The sequence below is a fragment of the Tinamus guttatus genome, unplaced genomic scaffold, assembly GCF_059628265.1.
Source record: "Tinamus guttatus ecotype Peru unplaced genomic scaffold, ASM5962826v1 Tinamus_guttatus_pri_ptg000700l, whole genome shotgun sequence".
NCBI lineage: Eukaryota > Metazoa > Chordata > Aves > Tinamiformes > Tinamidae > Tinamus > Tinamus guttatus.
Genome location: NW_028289234.1, coordinates 49,526 through 75,376, shown reverse-complemented (window position 1 = coordinate 75,376; position 25,851 = coordinate 49,526). Strand labels below are relative to the sequence as shown.

Below are 25,851 nucleotides of genomic sequence, written 5' to 3'. Positions count from 1 at the left end.
TCTGTCAAGGATGTGCTCTGATCGGACTACAAAGACAAGGTAACACAGCCCTCAGAAAATGGAGCAGATTATATCTTGGAGATCCCAGCACGCCAATACCTGCTACATGCTGGACACACACAGCAGAATGTTGGAATCCAGGCTTTCACACAATTGCTGGTGTTAGAGGACACTGCAAAGCCATGAGAAATAGTTTAGAAGAACAGCTGCACACAGATTGAGGAGTTTTACCAGAGACCACCAAATTAACCAAGGACAGCAAAGGCCTCTTATTTCCACGATGTCCCCTGCGTAGCAATCAGTAGGGCCGCTCAAATACTGAATAAATAACTACTTGGAGAGTCTGAAGATTCAGGAAAAAAGATCTTATTAGGGAACTAAAACTTATTAGGAAAAAATGGAAAGCAAAGATAAAGAGGAGAAGAAGCAGGGGAGTGCACCAACAGGAGGGATCTTTGCAGCTGCCGCTGGAAATGGGAGAGAGGCTCCATTCAGTAGCGTTTCCTCTGTCTTCCGTTCCCCTTGCCTTTGGCTTCCTTCTCCTTCCGCTCTGCAGCCGTGGTGAAGGTGATACAGTAAGCATCTAGAAAATCCATCAGCTTTGCCTTGGAAATCTTCATGCCATTTGCTTTCAGCTCTCGGTGCAGTGCAGCCAGCTCAATTGGCTCGTAAAAGAGGACCTTGTGGTACAGGACTGAATTTGAAATGATGCAGTTTCCCACTGCGTCCAGTGTATCTGCTTCCTGGGCTGCTGTCTGAGAAGCTGGGAGCTCCTCTTCCTCATCTTCGGATATATTGCTACAAGAACTAAAAGTGAGAAAAAGTGCAAAAAACAATCAAGGAAACAACTGGTCATCAAGGGCACACTCAGAGATGCCCAAGTCCCTGGCTGCCAACCCTTGCAATGCCCTGTGTAGGATCTCCGACACCAGCAATTGCCAAAGGGAGGGAGGCAGAACACGCCACGTGTTCTGCAAACCTGCACATCAAGCTGTGCCGGTGCTGCCCGGCATTCCTTGCTCCTGCTGCACTACTGCTGACACACTTGCTCTGTGCAGCACCACACGCAGTGCTCACCGAGCAGCGCTCCCTGCTCCTCTTGCAGGCTCTCACTCAACCCTGCGAGGCTCCTTGCAGTGCCAGCTTTGAGCTCTGCCCATGTGCATTTTCACCCGTGAGCATTTCTGTGCTCTCAGAATAGCTCACTAGCAATTAGACTGAAACGTACAACAGAAGAACTTACTTCAAGTGATAAAAGCTCAGGGAAGCTGGCTACAGTACAGATCCCCTGTATTCTGCATTGACACTTATATTTCCCATTTTCCCAGCTCATCTCTGTGCTGCACAGTAGACTCCTTCGTTAGTATTTTGTTCCCCTACCTCTGTATACCAGTAGAGACGTCACTGCCATCCAGCGAGGATGAAGATTCCTGAGAATATGAAGATTCCTGAGATGATGAGAGCATCAGCTCCTCCTTATCAGCTACCAGAGAGCCCCTCTCTGGAGATACAGTTGGTGTGTTCTGCTCCCTGGTTCCTCTGGGCTGATACATCCTTTCATTTCCTTTCTCAGCTGCTGCACAGCCTGTTGCAGGGGGTGTGACCAAACCCTTGCCCCCAGCACCCTGCCCAGCGAGTGCTGAAGAAGCCTTAACAACCTGCTGCTTTTTTCTCACGGTTTCTGAGATTTTGGCACGTTTCCCACCAGCATGCCCGTTAGTCTTCAGCTGCCTACGGCGCTTGGCTGGAGGCCTCTGTGGGGGAAGCTGGGAGGATGGGATATCATCCTCTGTGTCAGTATCCACATCCGTATCCACGTCCTGGTGAGTATACTGGAATATGGCCTTCAACTTTAACACCATCTGGCGTTTTGGGAAAGGACGAACTCCAAATCTGAAAGAGAAAGGTAGGACTTAAGCCTAATATAATGCTGCGCCTTCCACTGCTATAGCTCAGCAATGTGACCAGGCCAGGAAGCTCAGTGGCCAGCTGGAAGAGCATGATATTGGAAAACCATCAAGTTTTCCCCTTTAGCACAGTAGCTGCCTTTCACACCACCTACCAGCAGGTTTCTCACAGAATCACAGAATGGTTGGGGTTGGAAGGGACCTCTCGAAATCATCTAGTCCAACCCCCCTGCTCCAGCAGGGACACCTAGAACATGTGGCACAGGGTGACATCCAGGCGGGTTTGGAAGATCTCCAGGGGAGGAGACTCCACAACCTCTCTGGGCAGCCCGTTCCAGGGCTGTGACACCCAAACAGTAAAGAAGTTCTTCCTCATATGGAGATGGAACTTCCATGTATTTTTTCTGCTCATAAAGAGATGTACTTGTACTTTTTTTTTTCTAGATATACTTGTAGAAGCAGTGCTAACCTGCTCAACTCCCTCTTCAGTTCTGGGGTCTTCATAAGGGAGTAAGCTGGCATTGGTGTCATAGGAGTCTCAGGAGACTTGTCCTTCTCAGGAGACTTGTCCTTCTCTTGACAGGCAGGTTCTGCAACAGAATGAAATTGTCATCAGAATTAGTACAGAAGGATATAGGAGGGATGATATCTTCCCCTCCTGGTGGCAGATATTTTAATGTTATCTAGTAACTGTTTAAGAAGAACTACTTGTCTGCAAGCTGCTCTACTAAATACCTTTATACCGAACAGATCAACACTTTCGTCTTCCTTGGGTCTAGGATATTGTTTTTTATTGTCTTTAAATCAGAAAACAAATTGAGCCATATGTTAGGTCTGAATAAAAAAGCCCACTGGAGGCTTTGATAGAACTGCTGCAAGGTAATTAAAAATATATGTTTACTGAATTCTGTGAAGTGGTTCTTTCCCAAGGAAGAAAATTGCATAGGAGACTTGATGCAGAAGAAACCGAACAAGTCAAGGTTCTGGGGGCCTGAATTAGATACTGATTTAGTGATACTGATTTCCTGATACTGTGAAGCACAGTCAGTCTCAGGTCATGTTCTAAATCCTGCTTGTTAAACTAATTACTTAAGATAGTATAATTAGTAATATATCTAATAAATATTAAGGGATAAATTACTGTTCTTAGAGCTTAGATGGAAGGAACTGTCCTAGTAAGCAGCTGACCCCAGAAGGGTATGACCCCAGAGGCTAGTGTTCTCTGTGTCATCAGACATTCAAGCAGACAAGGCCCAGCTCCTGACACCACTAAGTGCAATCTGGTGGCAAAGAGCAGCTTGGCCCTTAGTCTTGTGTGCGTCCTGAAACGCTCACTGTGTCCTCCAGTTGGGACCAGTGCTGGACACACAAAAATCTGTTGGAAGAGCCTACAATCAGCAAACAGAAGGGCAGGGCAAGTCAAAGCAAAGGCAAATCAGAAGAGCTTTGCAGGAAAATATGCAGAGAGCCTACCCGTGGGCAGGAGAGGCACCTACTTCTAGCCAACCTCTATACTCCTACCACTGGAAGCAAAGCTTACCTGATGTCTTCATGTAAATGTTAGCACATACATCAGTGATGAATGCATGAAAAACAAGACCCATTACTGCAAGGAATAATCATTCCCTAGCATGCAAAGTGAAGGCTGTTTGATTTTTTTTCCCCTCCCAGGTAATGTCTCATCATTTCTACAATGCATACGATCACTGTCAAAGCAGCAGCATGAATGGATCACAAATGGCTACGCTCCAACTATCCCACGTATTTAGTTGCACTCCCCCACATCAGAAGCTGACTGTACCTTCTTGTGCCTGGCCCTGACTGCTTTGGATTAGAAGGCCAAAACACCCTCTCAATATAGCAGGTGAACAACAAACAGGATGATCACCTAAAATGACAACAATTTAACCTACTTCAGTGAACTCTGTACAGATACAAGCTCTCACCGGGAGTCTTTGCAAGGTCTGTCGGACAGGCATCTGCTGAAGCCTGACACCTTCTCAGTTAAAAAAAGCATCTGTGGAATTCCTCCTCTTCCACTATCCGAAACTTCCCAGAATCTGGGCTTCAGGAAACTTTGTATACTGCACTCTGATGACCATGCCTCAACAGGACTATTTTTGAGGTGAAGCGAAGTTGTTGCTCCGTCACTAGGACTGCCCTGAAGAGGGGTACTGCCTTCATTTCCTGGTCTCGGACCGGGCTCTCCCAGTCGAAAGCCCAAGAGATAGATCTGGGTCTGCTGCCAGGGCTGGCATTTGCCCAGCCAGCCAGGCTGGAGTTCTGGCTGTTTCCTCTTAATGGTGACGGATCCTCAGCGTGCCAGCAGTCATCAACGGGGACTGGGGGCTCATCATGAAGCGAGACACTACTGCTCAAAGAAAGACGACTTGTTTCTTCTTTCCCTTCACTGTCCTTTATCTCAACCACATTGGTATCAGTTTCATCTTCCAGTGCCTGCTCATGACATGGAGACACAGGTTTGGACACTGATGAGCTTTTGGCACATTCCCTTTCCATGCCAGTGTAGCCAAGGGAAAGATCTGAATCCCCTGGAGAAGGTAATGAGGTGTCGGTGGAATATAATTCTGTTGCTCGGCTGCTGGAAGGACTCCTTTCATCAGCTGAGTTCTCCCTAGGCAACTGTTTGTCTGACAGCGATGTTTCAGGAACTTTTATGAGGCTGAGAGCCATTTCATGGTCACTGTTACCTGCCACTAAGCTCTTGGTCTCGAGTTTAGACATAGATTGCTTTATACGGTTTATACTTGTGACACGTGTCTGCGTTGCAAAATCCCTGCTTTTGGTCTGAGGTGGTGTGTCTGGCACTAGCCAGGAGCTGTCCATACCTGAAGACTCCTCGCGACTCTGCCCTTTTTCATGGCTCAGGTTCAGGCTCTGTTTGCTCTCTGTACAGGCACCTACCTGGGTGCTGGGAGGCAACTCTCTGGACATTTTTACATCATTATTTGTAAGTGATGCATCTGTAATGCGACATGAGACCTGGGATGATCTCAGCTGTATCTCAGTGACAGATGATGAGTTAGGTTTAGGTTTGGGGATCTCAGGCCCATGTGCTATGCTAGCACTTTTCAGTTGCTTGGAGATTTCCATTTCCTTCACAGGAGAGCCAGACTCTGGTAACTTCCTCTCTGTTCTAGCTCCATTTCATCATCAGAAGATAAAACAGTAATATCAGCCTCTTTTCTGTTCTGGACTGCAACATCCGGAGTTTTTATGACAAAACTGAACAAACTGAAGCATATTTATGCTTGTTGAAACCAGTGCAGGAAAGCTCTTCTGGAGAAATTGTGCTCTCTATGTTCCGATTTCCTGATGTAATGTCCTGCTCATTGGCTTTCTGGAAAGCTATTTTGGGAGACGGGAATGGTTTTTGATTTCTCTCTGGTGTTTTTGCTTCTCTGGAAATTTCCTATCCGATTCTGAAGACATAAGTGAAGAACCAACAGCAGAATAAAAAGACATATAAGATTTGAGAGGAGGACTGCCACAAAAACCATCCCTGTGTGGAGAGAGGTCTTTTTGTGACTTGGAGTAAGGAAGCAAATCATTAACATCAACATGTTTTTCGCTAACAGCCTTTCCTGACTCTTTGATAACTTCTTTCATTGGAGAAGGCTCACTGTATTCTATCTGATTTTTGAAAATAAGCATTATAATTTTCACGCCTATCAGTATCATTGTGCGGTGAACAGCTGGTGAATTGTTGTTCTTCCAAGCGGTCTCCCTCTCCCATATTATGTGAAGCCTGAGACAACTTGAAATCTTTCCCACTTTCCCATCTCCTAACCCCCTTCTGAGGTTCAAACTGACAAGACTCAAAATTGATGCTTGTGGCATTCACATTTTTGCATCCACTTGTATTCTGCATTTTGTCTTCTTCAGACAAGTCACATTTGGATGTTTCCACATCATTGTCTTCCCTCAGATGTTTGAAGTCATTGCTTATTAAGGCAGATACGGACCTTTTTGCCTCTTTTTTCTTAGTCTGCTGGTTCGCACCTTGGGCTACCTCAGTATCACTACAGATGTTGTAATCTGTGCCTTCACTCATCTCCAGTTTGTCTTGAACCATTTTTCTTTGAGTTGCAGCAAACTCATATATTTCCTCCGGCTCCTGTTTACCCACCCCGTTGTCGTCTTCCTTCTGGCATGCAGGGTTTAGCACAGCTTCTTCTTCCTCATCTTCACCCACCCACACTGAGTTCAGGAGCTCTTTGAAGTTCTCAGCTCTGTTATCATTATCTTCATCGTCTCTCGCAGAGAGGAGATCATCTTCTGGATCCACTCCAGAAGATGCCTGTCTCTCTTCAGCGCAGTCCTTACACTTGAGCACAAGTTCCCTTAAATCAAACCTGCAAGAATGTAACAGAAATGTTAATCTCCCTCAAAATTCATTCAAAATTCCAAAATGTTATAGTTGACTGATCAATCTAGTGAGTCTTGTAAAGAAAGTTAAATTTAATTTGTGAAACTGTTGTGCCAAATTAGACATGCAGTTTCAACATTAATAAAGTCAATAACAATTTCAGGTTTTCACTCCGTGTCACCATAATCTCCTCAGGTTTCACACTTATTTCCCCCATTCCAAACAATGCATCGCTGCCACTACAGAGGATAATCAGTTCTCCTTGATTAGGTATGAGTTTAACTGACTATCAACATAAAAGAGCAGATTTTTTTTCCTGGTCTTTTTCAGAATTACTTTAAAAGGAGGACACCTACATTTCCAGAACTAAGTGATTTTGATCCGATAGAATGTGTTTCATCTGCTGCTGTTTCAAGTTCATTATCTAACACATGTCTAGGATCATGACTGACATAACAAATTAGCATTGCCTGCATCCACATTCTGCAAGTCTCATTCAGATTAAGTGTGTCACTAGGGCAATGCTTTGAGAATTACACTCATCACCATTGCCACCATCAGCTGTCATTAAAGATCATGAGACAAAACTTGGCAAAAGTGTTCTAGTCATAAACCAAAAATAGAAAATCTCAAGCAGATGTAACCTGAAGAAAGATTCATGAAAAAATGAGGATAAGATGCTCGTGTGTTCATATTTCACTTAAGATGGAAGCAGAGGTACTTGCATCTCAAGTGAAATGAGTTTTGTGAAAGCCACTGAAACCACAACAGAAGGTATCAGGTTAAAGTCCATGTGGCTGAAAGCATGAGGTGACCCAAAGCACACTCATATGATACAAACCTGGTAGCCAAAGCCCTCAGCTGGGGCACGATTCTAGCAGGGATGTCAGTATAAGCAGTGTAAAGATATCGCAGGAATGCGAGGACTGCCTCTTTTGTCACATCGCTCAGCAGCACCCGGCGCGTCTGCTCGTCGTCATCGTCCTTCACCTTCACATATATCCCTTCGTCGTAAACCTGTGCAGTAAAAGGAAAGCAAACAAGGTCCACTTCCTCATAAAGGAACAACACCAGCAGTATCTGCTCTCTATCAGGCCACTAATTTTTTTTTTTTTTTTTTTTTTTTTTTGTGTCAAAGTCTGTTCCTATGGCCAGGATTTGATGCCTCAGAGGGAAGCTAAAATGACCAGAGATACAGAGCTCCCTGGGGAATAGGGAGCTCCATACAGCTGTTAACTTGTACCCTGAAGCTTTCAAGGACCCCTCATAAATGGTCCTAAGCACCTTGAGCTGAAACTGCTGTAATCATGCATGAGGACAAAACGAATTCTACTGATTCCAGAAAGAATGACAAAACTTTGTCAAGAAGTTGGTATGGTCTGGTGGCAGCTCTGTCAGAGGGCAAGTTCCTGTCTTCAGCCCACTGCCTTTCATTGCCTTTGCAGAAAATTGCACAGGAGCAGGCTGGAAACTATATGAACCAAAATGCTTCTGGAAACACAGAAATTACTTCACTGGCCTTGCCAAAGGCACAGGTCAATGCAGCTACCTCCATAGCACCTGTGGGAGTGACAGACCTCTGTCTGGGTTAGTTACAAGCACAGCTTGTAAATACTGTCTACTCCATAATCAGCAGGTCCAGAGTGACTTGCCACTGGATCTCCAAATACTCTGTGCTTACTGTACGGCATCACTAACTCATTTGTTGTGATCAGTCTGGAATAGACGGTCAAACTCCTGTTACTGCAAAGGGGCTTTACTCGAGGGGAAGAGAAAAGTCTAACAGCAGTACTTACCAGCTGAACAGCCCGTGGACAGCGTGCATACAGCACAAACATATGGGCATAAAGGATTTCTCCAGAGTCCACTTGAAACTGGATATCACTCAAGTAGGCGTTGTTAACCATGATATTGTAATCTTCTGCCAGCATCCTGAAAGAGGACTAGAACATAGAAGGGACACAAAGACAGGAGTTTTTACAGCTGTAAGGCATTTTCCTGGCAGATAAGGAGGCAACAGCCCAGTTTGTCAGCACTGCTGTACTCTGGGTCCCAGCGTGGGTATGGCTGCCTTTGCCTTCTCAGGACTAACAGAATCCTTATCAGTGCAAGGTCTTCCATAAGAGACGTAAGCAACCTAGTCCAACACACATCTCTGGCTTTGTTTCCCTCCTTCTCCTCTCTTCAAAGCTTAGCAGCTGTGAAGAGGCAGTCACATGCTGTCTTCCACTCTACTTGTGGAACAGCCTTTTGCATTACAGCACATCATCGTCCTCGGATCTTTACCACATCATTTCCTGATGTGGCAGAGCCACTGCCTGCAGTTGGCCTCTTGCTCTGCTGTCTTCCACCATGTTTTTGAAAGCTGTAATTCCCACCTTGATGGAACTGAACTCAGTTCATAACAATTGCATAGAGCAAGAGGAATGAGGATGACCCAGGGGCAAGGTAATGAGCCTTTCTTCTCTTGTTCACTGTTTTGGTCTAGCAATGACACCTGGGAAGAAACCCTCTGCAACAAGGGGGCAACACGGAATAAAAGAAATGCAGGTATCTAGTCCAAAGGAACTTGTGCACTTGTTACTGAAATCTCCTTTGAAAATTCCTTTATTTATTTATTTATTAAGTATTTACTCTTATAATTTTAAACTCCTTTACTGAAAGTTTGGGGAAGGCTGGTTGCCCAAGCTATCTGTGACTAGTTTAATGTCTGGCACTACCCCTACTACAAACCCATACAAAGCAATCTTCTAAAGACTCAGACTCCCTAGGTAGCAGTGTTGCTTCTGGAGGTGGCCAGTGCTTCAGAGAAGCGTGAAATACCTGCAGCCCATGGTTGAGGGAGGCTGCCTGACTGTAAGTAGAAAGCAGCTTTACCTGAGACACTAATTGTTGACCTTGTAATTTCTGACCCTAGCGCAGACTGGAAGAAAGGCAAGTTTTATCCAACTCCATGAGATGTAGTTCCACCAGAAACAGCAGAGCTCTTTATTTTATTAGCAGCTTTCTAGGTTAGTTCAGTGGGAACTCAACCTCTCTACTTGCTTCAGTGTGTTTGCAAGGAGCCAATACCAGTTAGCATGGAAACGGCAGCACACGCTGGGCCATTTCTTCCAGGCTTCACAGGTGGGCTAGAGGAGACTCTGCACGTCATGGACTGCTCTCCAAGGGCAAGACAGGAAGCTCAGTCTGGAAACCTGTTAGGTGTTTCTTGCTCTCTTTTTCTTGGCAGGTAGGACACCTGCAAGACGGTACCTCGAGAAGGCAGGCACTGCTTTCCAGGCAGGAAGCCCAGAACAGCCTTCCTGCTGACACTAAAATTATGACTCGAAAATGGGGAAATTAAGTAAGAACAGAAATATTCTGGCTGCACCATTCTCTGTGCAAAAGAAAGACTGGAAAGGAAGATAAGAGGAGAGGCATTTACAAAGTTCTGGTCAGAACCATGCAAAATGGGTGCGTACATGAGCCTGGATGAAACCCCAGACAGTTCTGTCTCTCCTGGTCTCCAGGAAGTGTGGCCTGTGTCATCTAGGCTGGGCATCAAAGCAGAGTACTACCTAAGTGCTGAGCAGATACATCCCTAGTAACTACCCCCAAATACTCTATGCACTACAGCCTCAATATTTAACCTGGTTCTCTTTGTGTAAATTATGCACAAATTTGCTTTATGTTACCTGTTATTTTAAATTAAGTAGGACAAACACTCTGAAACACCCACAAGCCTGCCTGTGGGCATCAATGAAACATCACGTATTTGGACTTCAGCTTTGCCTAGGATGATTCCTGTGAGTGACTGTAATGCTTAAACATCTCTGTTTCTGTGAAAATGAATGGGAAATACTCCATACTTCTGGAAATTAATCAAATAGGAGAGGCTTTTTGTTTTTTTTAAACAAATAAACAATACAAAAATACAGTGCAAATAAACAATACAAAAAAGGGGAAAAATAACATTTGTCCTTACATTTATATCGTTGCTTCTCGGGAATCTCTTCTCTATGGGTAGAGGGGCAAAGCCACTTAGTGAAGAATCACTGGAAGTCAATTCTTTTCCTCAAAGAAGAAAAGGCACATCTCAAGTCATGTACAACCTTCTTGTAAGACAGAACGAAGTGGCAACTCTTAACTGCCATTTCCTCCTTGCCATGACAACTCCCCAAGAGACTCCTGTCCCAGGCTGACATTTCTGAGCTGAATGGTTCAGCCTCCCCCTCTTGGCTTTATCAGATGCATTTGGTTTTCTTGGCATATGACCAGCAGCCATTTGCTGCAGCTTAATAGGAGAACTGAGGGAATTTTACCCAAGTCAAGTACAAAGCAGAGAGACATTAGATTTAGCAACCATAGTCTTCACTGATGAGTGAACAGGAGACACACAGTGCATATATTATGCTAAATGGTTGGACAATTTTAAGGCTACCATTCCAAGGTCTTGGAATGTGCCGTTGTGCAATGCACACCACTGTAACCAGGGAAGTTAGAGCTGCTCTTGAAGGAATTCTAGGTGGTGTACTTTTTTCAGCCTGTACAGATCAACTTCAGGGACTGTGTATCCATGTACCAACACAACATCATCTCTTACGCTCTTCTTTCACCAGGTCTTCTCCTGGTGAAACCTCGTAAGACAGTGCTGTCGGCAAAAGCTACTAGGCAGAAAAGAGCATATATTTTTGGGATATATTTTTGCCTCACTATTGGCCGTGTCTGGGCCCCCGGCTGGCAGAAATGTATCTGACACCTTTAAAGGATTTTTAAAATAAAATTTAGAAGCTGCTGTCTAAGAGGAGCTCTTCTTAAATATTGGGATCTATGAATCATTTCAGAAATGTCAACTTGATTGTACCTAAAGCCTACTACAGAACAATGCCCCCAAATATCACCCCCTGGATCAACAATATCATCTTGCGGCTGCTGCCACTGCTCTCCAAGTTCAGTATGGCTAAACGTGGCTCCTCATAGCTGATGACACCAGAGAGGAGGCTCATGAGGCTGCCAGAACTTACTTGGCTGCTCTACTTCCTGAGCGTCGTTAAGCTCAAGCCTCCACTGAGTTTGTGCTTCCATGGCCAACTCAATCAGTTGCTGCAGAGTCTGAACATGAACCTTCTCGCCCTGAGATGAAATCTGTCCAGCCTGTTCAGAGCCGGAGTCGGCTTCATCAGCAGCTTTTTCTCCAGTCTCTGGAGAAGCAGGATAATGAGGACTGAGATCAGGCTGAAGTTGCTGAGATACTTCTGGTTGATCAGATCCCACTGATGGCAGAGAAGTCTCTGACTTACAAATCTGATCAAAGGAGAGAAAAAAAAAGACATCAATAAATTAATTTTGTATGTATTTGCAGAGTTCAGAGTACAGTCTCTGAATTGATCTCTAGTTCATACTTTCAAAATATCTTAATAAATATTAATAAAATACTTTGAGCGATCCCCAGATACATACTTGCTCTCCAAGAAGATAGTGCTATAAGGCGACAGACTAAAAGGTCCTGTCTGTTTCTGTAGGCAGCATTTATAAAACTACAGAAAAACGAGAGGCAAGACATCTGGATAATAACAGAGTGAGACCGCTCGGTTTAAAACTGGATCACAGTCCTGCATGCAGCTTCAGGCAGTGGGATACATGGGGAAAGCCTGAAATGCAAACGCTTCACTTTACAACCCTAGGAGTGCCCACCCCCTCCTCAGTGTAACACACAAGCATCCATCTTCAGTGTGAACTTTCCACACTGTTCCTTGCTGCCTTGATACAAAACATGAGTAAAGAAAGAGAAAGGCTCTGATTATAATCAGTCAGAGAAAAGTATCAAGAAGGAACACAAGAGTCAGGCTACTGTAAAAATAGCTAAGCTAGTGGCAAAATGAAGAGGCTCAAGCCCTCTCACTCAGTGCTCTGCTCCCATTTGTTTTGTCTTCCAAAAGCCCAAAGAACAGCATGGCAACACAAGCCTCAGCCTCCTGTCCAAAAGGGAGAAGTGAAAGTTCAAGATCACCAAACCTACTTGTGTGAGACCAGGGGACAGTTGTGCAGGAGCAGAGAGCATGCAGAGCATGGGGTGACTCACTTAAATGGCAGAAAAGAGAAGGGCTACAGAGCAAGTAAACTGTGGCACACAAATACCAGAGGAAGGAGAAAAGAGCATCCCACCTGCACAGTTATGCAAGGTACGATTGGAGGGGTCAGTTCAGCAGTGTAGAATGATTCAGGGTCGCAGGGCCCTGTTAGAGCACTGCTGTTCCATAAAGGGCAGTCCTTGTTTCTGGGCGATGGCATGAGCCAGTCTGTTTTCTCAGATCCATCCTCCAAAATCCTACTGGTGGGAAGCCGAGGAGTGGGAGGGAATTCCATCTCTTGTGTAAGCACCATGGCGGCTCGCTCTTCAGTCCTTTTGCGGGCTGTCTCTGGATCCCGCAGCAGTAACGGTGGAGGAGTAGTTGGGCCTCTTTTACGTGTTCTTTTCTCTTTAAAAAGAAAAGCAAAAGAAACCCAAATAAATGAACAGCTGAACACATAAGCAGAGGAACTGAACCTGCCAGCTTTTTCAAGTGTTGCAGTTGGCAATGATCAAAATGCAACTACAGCAGAACACAAGATTTCTGCAATAAGTCCCAAGTCTCCCGTTACTTCTGCCAGAGAAACAAACCTTCAGGGAAGACTTATTCGTGCACACATGGTCCTGCTGGGCTGAGCTGTCAAATCAGATCACTATGAAAGCAACTGATACCTATGTGCAGGCTACCTTCCAGACCCTTTGAACAGTGACCGTACAGTGCTTTTGGCTAGTTACCAGCGCTTCACTCAAAAAAGAGAGAGAGAGAGAGAGAGAGAGAGAAGAAAAAAGACTCCAAAGCCATGAAGGACTGCTTTTGGTGCGTCTTGATCACTGGTGATGGTCACTCATGTCAAACCACAGCACATATGAATCCTGCACAGCTATCATTTGTCAGGTCTGTTTCTCAGGTCTGTTTCTTTACTGCCTTTGACTTACTAATTCCCAATATAATTGGCAGTGGTTATCAGCAGGAAGAGATTGAGGAGAGCCACGAAGAGCAAAGTGTCTCCTATGTGCAGAACTCAACCTTCCCCCAGGGCAACTGGCTTCTTTTCTGACCATTTTTGTGCATTTAAATAGCAAACCACAGGTTCAACGTGTGTAGTTGTATGCACATATACTTCAGAAAGAAAGCAGAGCAAGGAGAGAAGGATGAAAAAGTTGCATAATCAAGGGTATGGGACAGTGAATAAGAAAAATGCACTGCAAAAAAAATAACAATGGTCTTTTCATGTTTTCCCTTTGGGATTTATTAAAAAAAACAACTCATCTTAAAAACATTCTATAGTTTTGAAACAATCAACCAGTGAAATAAATATAAGACTCAGAATGGATTTCAGTGAAACATCCTGCAGCCTCCCTTGGCTATCTGTATGTGGATACTTTGCATTACTCCATCTCGGACAACTTAAATGAAACAGAAGTGTGCTTGTCATCCCCTATGCCCAACAGAAAAGTTGGTAGTGAAGAGCAGGCTGTTGCATCACTCCTCCAATAATATAGCCTGAGACACTCACGGTGACACATACCTGATCCAGGCTTCCATTTGATTGGCAAGGCAGCCACGGGTTTCATATTTGCAGCTACTGCTGCTTGTTCACGTTTTTCTTGCTCCAAGAGAGAGCGTGACATTGCCATAGCAACCTGCAGATCTTCATCCTGAGGTTCCATTTTGATCCTCTTTTTCATTTCCTTTGAGTCATCTCCGGAGAACTCTTTGCGCTTTGATATGTTTGGTTGATTGCTGAAACGTAAGAATGCAGCAGAAAGCCCAAGTTAACCTAACATAACTGGATCAGAGACAAGAAACCCTGAGCACTTCAGACCAGCTGCCCCACTTCCTCAGAGAGATTCCCATATCCAGAATAATAAGAAAGCATCAACAGTAGTTTTTTCTGTGGAGGAAAGAAAAGGATTTCTTATCATGTGTGGAATTCACAGCAATTTGGAGAAAATCTTATTTTGGAAAGGTAAACATAAGACTGCAGCACTGACAAACTGCCTTTTTTTTTTTTTTTTTTGCAAGGGCAGGAATGGCCTTAACCATCTGCTATCTCAAACCTAAACTTTGTATCAAAGGGCAAAAATCAGGTTGAAGTCAAGAAGACCGTCACCAAAACCGTTCTGCCAATCTTACACTTCCACAGTAAACAAGCAATGGCCTTTCCTCAGCACAATAAGACTTAAAAGTCCTTTGGATACATTTCAGGCAGGCACCACTCGCTATACTCTGAACATGTTGCTCAAATCCCAAAGAGCAGATACATCTCTGCACCCAGCACAATTCAAAACAGCCTGTATGTTTCCTCCTTGACTCTGTGGATAAGGCCCATGTATCCAGGACAGCAACGAGCCGAAAAGCTGAGGCCTTGGAAACACAGATACTCCGAAGAGACTGTATGCTCATATAGCATGTTCTGCTTAATAAGCTCAACCACGCTATTCAGCTTTATTACATAATTACCTCTCAGAGCATAAATATTTCTGACAAATTAGTGTAAGATTATTTACTTCCCATTTTGCTCCTGTCTCCTGACTCATAGTCATCCACCACCTGATCACTTTTGAAGGAAAGCAAGATTTTCACCAAAATCTTACCTGGGATACTTAGGAGAGGCAACTCCAAACTGAGACACCTGCAGTGCCTGAAGCAGCATTTTAGGAGGAACATCCATCTTCACAGCACAGCGTTTCAAGTGAGTAGTTTGGCTCTCGGAAGTTTGGAAATGTTTGCCACAGCTGAGACAATCAGGGATTGCTGGTTTGCTGGAGGAGGAGATCTCTGCTGCCTCCATCTCATCCAGACACCTGGAGGATGATGGACATGACATGACATGACATGACATGCTCTTTTTGAACCTTGCCTCCTGAAATGCTGTAATTGAGCAACTCCAACTACTTAAGCAAGCTGTTTACAATACTTTCTTTACAGAGAAGCACAGACTTTTCATTTATAAAGAGCTAGCTGTATGTAATGTTTTAACAGTATTTGATATTTACCACTAAGGAAACTGTTATAGAGTGCTGGCATCAATTTAAGCCCACACCATTCTGACAAAAGAAAACACAAGGATCCTTCCCTTAGCCTTCCACTCTCATTACCTGTGGAAAGCAAAGGTCTATAGTGCATATATATAGTATTTACAAAGGTATATAGTGCATAGTTTTACAAAAGTATATAGTGCATAGTCTATGTATTTATTCATCTTGCAAAACAGTATCACATCTTTCCTTCAGCGAATAGCTCAGATTTGCAAACAGCTGACATACCAAATGTTCTTAGGAAATCATTATTTAATTGAATAAATGGTGTTGAAATGGGCTGATTTTGAAATGGACACTAATGGGTAGCTTTGCTACCTAGTCTGCAATTACATCTTCTCTAAGGCACTGCTGCTGAAAGCCACACTGGCCTTTCATGCTAGTGCTTCACCTATTAACGTGCTGCCCCCGTCGTGTTATGTTCATGGCTGAAAGATCCTTCTGGCAGATCTGACAAAAAAACAAGCCCTTCTCCTCTAGGCTTTCCGGGACTTCCTCCTTGATCTTCTGCTGAAGGGCAAAAGCCAAAGCACCATCGTCCTTTGTGGATGGAAGATCGTGGGTAACTGGCACAGAAGGGAGAGATGATAGAGTTAAACATCTTGTAGTGAAAGGCATGAAACTGTTACATTTGTCATGATTATTTTATTAACTTAAAAAACCCCTGCAATCTTCCTGTTGCATCTTCACATCTCATTTCTCACAAGGGAATGCACAAACAGTACAGGAGAGCACTACCCCAGGAGTGGAAGGTGGCAATTGGTTCATCGCACATTATGTATCAGAACCAAAAGGAGAGTTATGTTTTAGATGAAGTTTCTGGGAGAACATGGGGTCTTAAACATTACATATTAAACACAGGAAATTCTCATGTCCATAGAGAACCAGCAGGGCCTTGACTTTTAAAGGGGCCTTGACTTTTAAAGCACCAAAACACCAAAAAAAGTGCTATGAATTCAAATTGCTACGGATTCAATTCATCTGCATAGAACATCCTATTTTGTAAGTGCTCAGAGATTTACAGAAGACACGGAGTAACTAAGGTCATATTTATATGAGCTACACAATATTGCCCCTGAGAAGAACGACTGGATTTACTGATGCTCTTAGAATCTCAACCTGTTTCCAGAAAGTAAATTCTCTCTCCAGAATTTAACATAAAATCAAATTTCAGCCTCACAAAAGATCTAGGAGAAAAGTATAGAGATCAATACACATTTATCAATAGAGAAAGCAAGTTCTCAGACATGTGGAGCGATTTATTCAGCATCACACAAGCCACCTGTCCAGCTGTGAACAAAGCCCAGGAATCCAGACTGCTGCTCATGCAATCACCCTAAGCAGCCCTCAGCACTCTCCATGCACACACAGGAGCTAAATAACAGCAGAAACGTACCTTTTTCCGGGTTCTCTTCCTCGCTTTCATCAGAGGAATTCCTGCTAGCTGCAGCCTTTGGCAAGCTATCGCCCAGGCTATGTTTTAGCTGCTCAGGTGCCACTCTCTTGAACTGCTGCATTCCCTCCACCGCCAGCTTTGCTGCCCGCACCTTCGACCCAGGCAGCAGTGGTGTCTTCAAGGTGTCTGAAGAGCAGGTCTCTGGTTGTGAAGGACGGAAGGATAGTGTAGTCTGGGAACAGTCACTCGGAGCATTCACTGAAGGGGACAAAGCACAGTTTCCCAGTCAGAATTAAACAGGTAACTGAGCTGCCCAGGGAGCTCTTGGGAAGCTTCCCAAAACAGCAACCTGAGATAGTCAAAAAAAATGAACATGTTTCTACTCTGATCTTCAAGCCCTATCCATGCTTCGGACTTTCAGGCTCAGAACCAAGCAACAGGTGTTCCTAAGGAGGGGTGGTAACGAGCAGCAGGCTAACAGCTCAGTGTATCTCCGCTCTGCTTTGAGGCAACCTGTGAGATCAGACCAAAGATCTCACCAGCCCAGTTTCTGAGTGCAGTCACTAGTAGATAATTACGAAAGGGTATCAGGCAGAACAAGCACAAAATAATCCTTCTCCTGGTTGACCTTAGCTGTCAGTTTAAGGATTTCATGCACTGGTGACTGCCTTCTGGTCATCATATTTAGTCATCACTGAAAGACCAATCCTTCATGAATTAACCCAGAACCTTTCTTAATTTATTTTTTTGGCCTTGGTGACAGTCAATGGCAACATAATTCAACATTCAATACAATAACACACTGTGAAAAAACACTTTGATATAATCTAAACTTGCTTCTTGATGATTTGAGGGATGATTTACATTCTGAAGTCGCAAAAAAAAAGGTAATGACTCCCTCATATATCACTCAGCACTTAGGTTTCACCTTACTGAAGAACTGCATACCTCCTCCAGACTTCTAAAGAGCTCTACTGAACTGAGTCTTTTCAGTACTAGCCTATTTTCTGTCTGAAAGATTTCAGTGCACGCACCTGTCAGATTCCTCTTGGTAGAGTAACTGGTCACTGTGCGCAGCTGGCTGTCAGGGAAAGCGCTTCTCCTGTCTTCTTGTGACGTCCCACCACTACTGCAGGGCACAGCATCATCGTCTTCTTCACGCATCCCTGTCAGCACCTTAGAACCCAAATTTTGTGGCAAATCTTTCCCCTTCACTACTGGAAAGCACTGATCGATTTGGCTCCCAGGAACAGATCTGCCTGTTGTAGTGGTCTTTATCCATTTCTGAACCTTCTTTGTTGCCTCAGTATCCTCAGCTTTCTCCTCAGTATCCTCAGCTTTCTTCTTTGCCCTACCGACAATTTTTGCCCACACTACTTTAAATTCATTGTCCTCTTCATCCATGGTGCTGCAGGCTGCAGTAATGCTGCCTAGCAGCGCTACAGGGAAAGATCTCAGGAACAGTCAGGGCTGCGTCTTCTCTGGCTCGCCGCCTTCATTCTTCAGACGCCAGCACTTCTCCACTGTTCCAACGGTGGACTTTCCTCTGTGATTAATTCATCTGCACAGAATATATTATAGCATTTAGTGCAGCACATTCTCCAAGGACCCTGCTTATTTTCACTCAGCACAGTGATGACTTTCTTGTTCAGAGGATTTTGGAATGGAAGTGAAGCATTTCAATCTGCCCAAAGCATGTGTAGGATCTTCATGGTACGCTAGAGGGCTTCAGAAAGATTTACTGAAGCCCTTTAATGGAAAAACCTCTAAAAGGTGGATATGTAAGATGGTATACGCAGATGCAGTGTGAAACAGGCCTCTGGTACCAATTTGAAAGAGGACATTCTTTGAAGACTCTTCTTTGAAGGAGAAGAGATTCTCATATAAAATATTGCAGCACATAAGTATAATAGCACATATTGACCCAAAACACTAATACTGTACTTTCCGCACAGACAGACACAGGCCACATTCAAAAGCATGCTGACTTCTCCTTTGAGGTCAGAATCCTGCCTGGAGCTCAGAATTTGAGATGTCCCACTTGTATATGCATCCATATCTACATTTATATAACACAGCAAAAATGAATGTATTCACTCCCATAAGGTGGGGAGGAAAGACTGTCACTCGGAGTGCAAAATTTCATTTTGTGACACAGCATATTTAAAGAAGAGAACCTGTCCCCATGCTAAAAAGCAGCTAGCAGAGTAAGGCTTAGCAGTGCTTGGCCTTGCAGAAGAGTTTCTCGGACAGATGAGAGAGCACATCTAACAAATGTGCCCACCCTTCTTTCACCTCTGAGTTCTTACCTCCTCCTTTGGCTACTCAGTAGACACTGACCATGTTTCATAAACTGTTGTCAAATACACCAGAAAAAAGTATTGTCTCTTTCTTAGCTGGTTTAAATTAGCTTCTTAAACTAACTTAAAAAAACTGATTTAACTAAGTTTCTTAAACTTTCTCTACAGTAAGAATAACAGTGCTAGCTAGTGATTTCTTGGAACAGCAATAGGTACAACAACATCCATATGGAAATGCCATCAATCCCTGAGCAACACTAGAACTAGATTTCTATTCTTAGACATTTTGATTGTCCTCTTCTTCCTAGCCATATGTTCACTACGGTTCTGGCTATTTTAATGGAGCTTTTATATTGACTCCCAAATCCATTTCTTTCAAAACTTAAACAGAGTGTTTCATTTGGAATGGCAGCAGCTGTGGTTCAGTTTCTCCAATAAAGCTCTGGGCACCAAAAGACTCAAAATGCAGGAAGAACACAAGCAGGATTGTTTTCTCAAATGGCTTGGCTGCAGCCATGCAAGGCTAAGGAATGCTGGTTACACATTTTCACAGGTCAGCCTTTCCTATAAGCAATTACAGATGTTAATGGATTTATCTATTTTAAATTCCACCTCCCAAACCTGCAGAGGACTTTGCTGTGAGTCTTAGATCATTTCCTGAGAGAGAAATTGACATTTTCTGTAACTAGTCCATAAATTTATTTTTTTCAGACAGAATCTTGGAGTAGTTATCACTACAAATTGACCTTTTTTTTTTTTTTTTTTTTCCCTAAGTAGGAGGAGGCACACAGAGAATCTCACATCCTCCATGGCTTTAAGTAACTCTCACAGACATATGCGTACACATGTCATATTATTTACGGTGACTTCCTGATGTTAAACTTTTGTTTGCAATTAATACTGAATGCCCCAGGCAGATCACGTGAGATGCATAAGCAACGCAAACCTAAGGATTAATCTATCTTACTCCTCCATCTACAGACGTATAGTGAGGCGTAGGCACAGACCAGGATCCTCTAAATACATCTGATCATGCTGTTATTGATGTACCTTAAAGCCCCTTTGGCACCATCTTGTAGAGCTTGTCAAGTAACGGTTTTGCAAAATTATTTATTTCAATATAGAATTCGATTAATTTTGTAAGATTTTAGGACTCTACAAATCACACAAGCTGGTCAAATAAAATAAACAGCAGCACTTACCTATCCACTTAGATGTTCAGTCTATAGCCCAACTGAACCTTTTGATGTATATAATCAAAATAGCACTGAGCAGCAAGAACCTAGATGGTTCTTGAAGATGGAACCTAGAAATTGGGAGGAAAGGGTTAGATTTTAGTGTATTTTTACTAATTCCTCTTTTTGCTCAAGTTCCAAGCTTCAGAGGGTGGGAGAAGGTGACAGCAGATGCTCTAATGGTGCTAAGTTTAGCCACTTCCACAAGTACCTGTGTACTTAAATATGTGTGTGAATTCAAATATTACTCAGGATCTGCTCAGCCCAGCACTGCTCCCAGCAGTGAACAGCACTGCTCCTGCAGAAAACAAACAAACAAACAAACAACAAACCCCCCCAACGCAGCTCTTTGGAGGTCAGAATAGATCAGGCTAGATAAAGTCCTGAATAACACAACGCAATTCTAGAGCTGACCCTATTTTGAGCAGAAAGTTGGGACTCATGATACCATGAATAGTCTGCCCTTTCTTTTTCCATCTTGTTTCCTAATAACTTTCTTGAACCCAGAACCACAACTCTATGGCACACTCTCTCCTACTGAGACATAATGCAAGAGCTGCACAGTGCAGGTTCTCTGGCTTTGTGGAAGTGCCAATATAATATATAATACTGAGGAGAGAGAACAGGAGTTACTCAGTGAGCAGAGCACAAATATAAGTGTAGAAGACAAATTCCAAATCAGGTACTAACCTTTCTGCTCTAGTCTCTGTCAGTCTTCCTATGCCAGACAAGGGTAACTGAAACAGATAGGGAAATACAAGCAATGACAAATTAACAAGCAAAAAATAACGGCTAAAAAAAAAAAAAAAAACAGATTTTAAGAAGCAACCTTAGCAATGACCAGCATCATTGTCTACCAGACACTACCCACTTATGTTCCCTCATAACCCATCAGTGCATCATGTTCATGTTTCCTTTAAAGCAACCCCCCTCACTAGTACCTCGTACATAAGGCAAAACATTTTATATCTAGTAAAATTTTTATCACGTTCCAGAAATGAATTTTAAATCGGTACTTACATGACAAAAACTGCCCCTGTTTTTTAAGTGTTATAGAAACTAACCTCCTATTTTACAGAGCATCTTATTGAAAACAGGAAAAACTTCACATTATACCTCCTATGGAAGGATAAAGAGGAAGTAATCATAAAAATAAAAAGTAACGGTTGCTCAGTGCAAATTTTCATGGCTTGTATGCAAACACAGTAACATACAAATCAGGAATCTATGCAGCGGGTGTTTCAAAATGAAAAATACAACTGAGAATTAAGCACTGTTTAAAAACATTTCAACTGAAGCCCAAAATTCTACCATTCCACAACTAACGAACAGGACACCAGTTGTTAAATGCTAATCTGATTTTCAGAGGAGAAATATTCAGAGTAGGAATAAAAACAAATATGCAAAATAGCAACGTGATGATGAAATGGTACAGTGCAAAACATAAAAAAAGGAACTGCATTAAAAGGAGAATGTAGTAAAATTACACAAGATTTATTAGAGAATGTTCAAAAGGAGCTTTTGGTGTACATAAAACCCACAAAAAACTAACAACGCTATTAGATCATTATTAAAAACTACTAACTCAGAAATCAATGGTCTAATGGCATCTATCCCATAATGATGATGACATTAGTGCACTACAAGAGAAGCCCAAACACTATTAAAAACCACAGCTCCTGCAGGTCCCGATTTCTAGCAACGAGCTGCAATGCAACAGATGCTACGGGCGAACAGGCCGACCGCTCTCTGGCCCGGCAGAGCCCCCGATCTCTCAGAATCCCCATCCCCAGCGGCGACCTTTGAGCAGGACCGTTGGGGAAGCAAGAATCTTGCAGACCGAAACGGACGGCAACGCGAAATAAATGACTGATGCGGGACTCGATGGATAACGAATTAACACGAATCCAAACAATTTTGTGAAGAACGGGGTCTCCCGGGCTAAGTCGGTATCTTTTTAGCGAGATTTTTTTTTTTAAGTCACTTTAGAGGCGTGAAACACCGCGCAAGCGGCGCCGCCGTGACATCACGCCGCCGGCCCCCGCCCTCCGCACAGAGCCGCGGGCCGCGGAGGGGATCGGGGGGCGCCGGTGCCGCCGCTCCCGCCCGGTCCTCGCCGCCCCCGGCCCACCGCTGACCTCTCCGCCGCAGCCGCGGCTCCCTCCGCTCCTCGCACCCCGCCACAACACCGGGAAGGACCGCAGCGAAGCGCATGCACCGCGCGCCAACGGCCCGCGCTTGCCGCTGCTCGGGCGGTGCACGCAGGCGCGTCCGAGCCGAGCGACGCAGGCGCAACACAGACTTCCTGACGCCACAGCGGTTGCCGTGGTGACGGGCCCCGCCCTGCGAGCCGGGCCCAACGGCCGCCGCTCGCCAACGGCGCCCCCTGAGGGCCGCCCGCCCCGAGCGCGGGAAAATAAATAAAAAAACGCTCAAATATGGAGTAAAACCCTAAAACACCGATCCGCTGGGCACACCGCTCACCCGCTCTCGGGCAAAAACAGCGCCAAAGCACGAAAACTTACAGCAGGGGCGCTTCTATTAAGAATTAAGGTCTTTGAAACATCCAATGGTAGAAACACATACATGTTGAGAAGATAAAGACAGAGCCTCTGCTTGCGAGCATCAAATATTTGCTTTTTCAGCTCTGTGGTTAAAACCCGCAGTGGTCATTTGCAGGCCACAAAGCTGCTGCTAAAGTCCATTAAATCCTCCTGCTCCAGGGATTTAACAAGCCCCTTCCTGCTTGCAATGAAGCTGGAAGGTGGACAGCTCCATCGCTCAGGCTTTCACAGAGCCCATCGGTCAAGCGACAGAGCATTACCTTTCATTTGTGCTTTCTGCTACCTGGAGTTGACAAGGAAGACGGATGTTGCCTTTCCACAGCATTTAGTTTGGGCTCAGATCACACACTGCATTTTAATTTCAAACTGTGTTCAAAAGCAATTGGGTTAGTTGTGGCTAAAGGTCTAAAGGTTTGAAGCTTGCAAAAACTGACATGAAAAACTCCTTTGTTTTTGTGTCTTTCAACACTTCTGCTGGTTTATTCAACTTCTTTCTTAAGTTGCTACACTTCATGGGACTTAGAAATGCTCTTAAGAAAATCCTGCAAGAACTTGCAAGCAAATATTGCACAAATATACCGAAAATACTCTAGTTAGGAGGTACTGAGACATTGCGTCGGTTCCACAATTACTACTAAGCCAAGTCACAGTAATATTTTGCTGCACAGTACTATAAATGCCATTCTTGAGCACCAAATACTTAAAATAAAAACCCAAACTAAATGTTAGAGACACAGGAAACATAGTATAGGGAGAGAGCTAAATTATTCCAAACAATCTTACTTTTGCCTTCATATTCTCATCTGTGTTTCCAAATAGACAAAGCAAGGCAGGGACTAAGCAAGAGACAAAACCCTTATATACAGCCCTTAAAAACTAACACATAAGGTAAAACCTTAGCTTTCTAGAAATGTCAGATCACATTCCTCACCTTCCAGCATAGCACTTGCTAGTACTGAGCCCCAAAGGCCAAGTTCTCTGGGATAGATGTTACTGGGCTAGGTGGCGAATCGCACTGAATTGTCCAATGAAAAACACTGACACTTAAAAGTGGAGGATCCCTCAAAAATGTGAAATGCATAACACGCACAGGAATCTGTTTTTTCATCATCTGAATCATTTACAACTTGTGTTCAACTTCTATACGACAACCACCTTGAACCTTGCTGATCCATGTGAATACCTTGCAGCCTTTTTAAAATCTGCACTTAAAAACAACCAGCTGTATTGTAGTATTATTATATAAACAGACTCCAAAGCAAAGAGATTTAACAGTATCTGCTAGTATCTGTAGATGTTCATACTGGTAAACCTGTATCTATTTCACAGCACATTTCTATGCTTCTGACCATTGCTGCAATGCAACAAGGTCATCGTTGCTACAAAAGCCTCCATTTGCTATTTGCACCCAAGAATATTTGGAAGACGCTGCCACAGTAACAGGCTTAGAGAGAGGAAGGAGCTTTCCCAAAATTATGCAGCTGATCAGAGGCAGGATATCAGATTCCCTGCGTAGGAGCTGATCTACAAGACTTTTGTTACTAAAACTCACTTTTTTGTCCCATTAGGGAAGTGGTCTGTGTCTGAGATGACCAGCCAGTCCCTGATCCATCATCTTTGCATTTGAAGAGCAGCTGCGACCGGTCCCAGCTATTGGAGTTTGCAGCCACTCACTTAGGGCCTGCGATGTCACCTTCTGGGCACAAGAAGCTCCAGTTCCCCCAAGAGTGGCGGTGACGTGAGCGCAGGGGCAGCAGTGGAAGGCACACGTGGTTCCTGCTAACTGGGGAGTGCAGATTCCCCTGGCTCAATGCAGGCAGCTGGGAGATAACAGCTCCCTACTGAACTTCAGCCGAACAGTATAGCTAAAAATGGCTTGGAGCAACGACATGGGACTGAAATGATGTGCTATATTAATAGTACTGGAAAAGGTACAGAAAGGTAACATGGATGCCCAGGTTTGGAGCAGCCTCTGTATGAGAAATGATTTAACGGGGTGTTCCGCCCAAGAAAGGTTCATCTGACGGGAGATATCAGAGCTCTGTAAGAACACGCATGTCCTGCAGAGGGTGGGCAGCCATCTGCCCTGCGCTGTTTATTCCAAAACAAGAACCACGGGCATCCAGCGAACCAGTAGAAGGCAGCTTCAAAGCAGAGGATGTGGTTCCTCACAAAGCGCTGCAAGCTGCAGAATTCCTCAATGTAAGTTAGGCTGGATGCTAAAACACCCGCAGATGCAGACAGCAATAAAACACACAGCGGGTTATGAAATACCCCACACCGCGGCTGGCTCGGGAGTGCCCGAAGCCGCAGAAGACCCGGTTCGGATGGTGCGGAGGGCCCTTACCTGCACGGGCGCTGCTCAGGGGCGCCTGGAGCCGGCAGAGCCACCGCTCCTCGTCCTGCTCCATGTGGGAGATCATGTTCCGCCGCGCTGCCCGGGCCCGTGGGGCTGGGTCCGACCGTGTAGCGGCCGCCGCGAGGCCGGGCCGAGCCGGGCCGAGCCCGGCCGGGCCGCTACCCGCTCCGGGCTCGCCCACAGCCCGGCGGCGGAGCCACGTGACGGCGGCGGCCAATGGCAGGCGGCGGTCGCGGCCGCGGCCTGCGAGGACGACGTGAAATGGCGGCGGCGGCGGCGCTGCTGCCGGTGCTCAGCGCTGTCCAGGCGCGTTACGAGGCGCTTCTCGCCGTTCAGGGCCCGTTGCTGCCGAGTATGAACGGCGGGCAAGCTCGTTACCTGCAGCACGCGGCTCCCCCGTGGGGGAAGCGCCGCTGTCACGCGGGGGAGCCGCTCCTGAGCCTCGTGCAGGAGCAGGAGGAAGGTTCTTGGCCCTCGAGGTCCCCAGCGAAAGCAGAGGCCTCGTGCAGGAGCAGGAGGAAGGTTCTTGGCCCCCGAGGTCCCCAGCGAAAGCAGAGGCCTCGTGCAGGAGCAGGAGGAAGGTTCTTGGCCCCCGAGGTCCCCAGC

General features: G+C 44.8%; 1 pseudogene; it reads right to left on the bottom strand.

Annotated features, from left to right (window-relative positions):
• Nucleotides 1–491: 491 nt before the first annotated feature.
• On the bottom strand, nt 492–18,191 carry LOC148591844 (structure-specific endonuclease subunit SLX4-like; annotated as a pseudogene).
• Between the last annotated feature and the right edge of the window lie 7,660 nt (nt 18,192–25,851).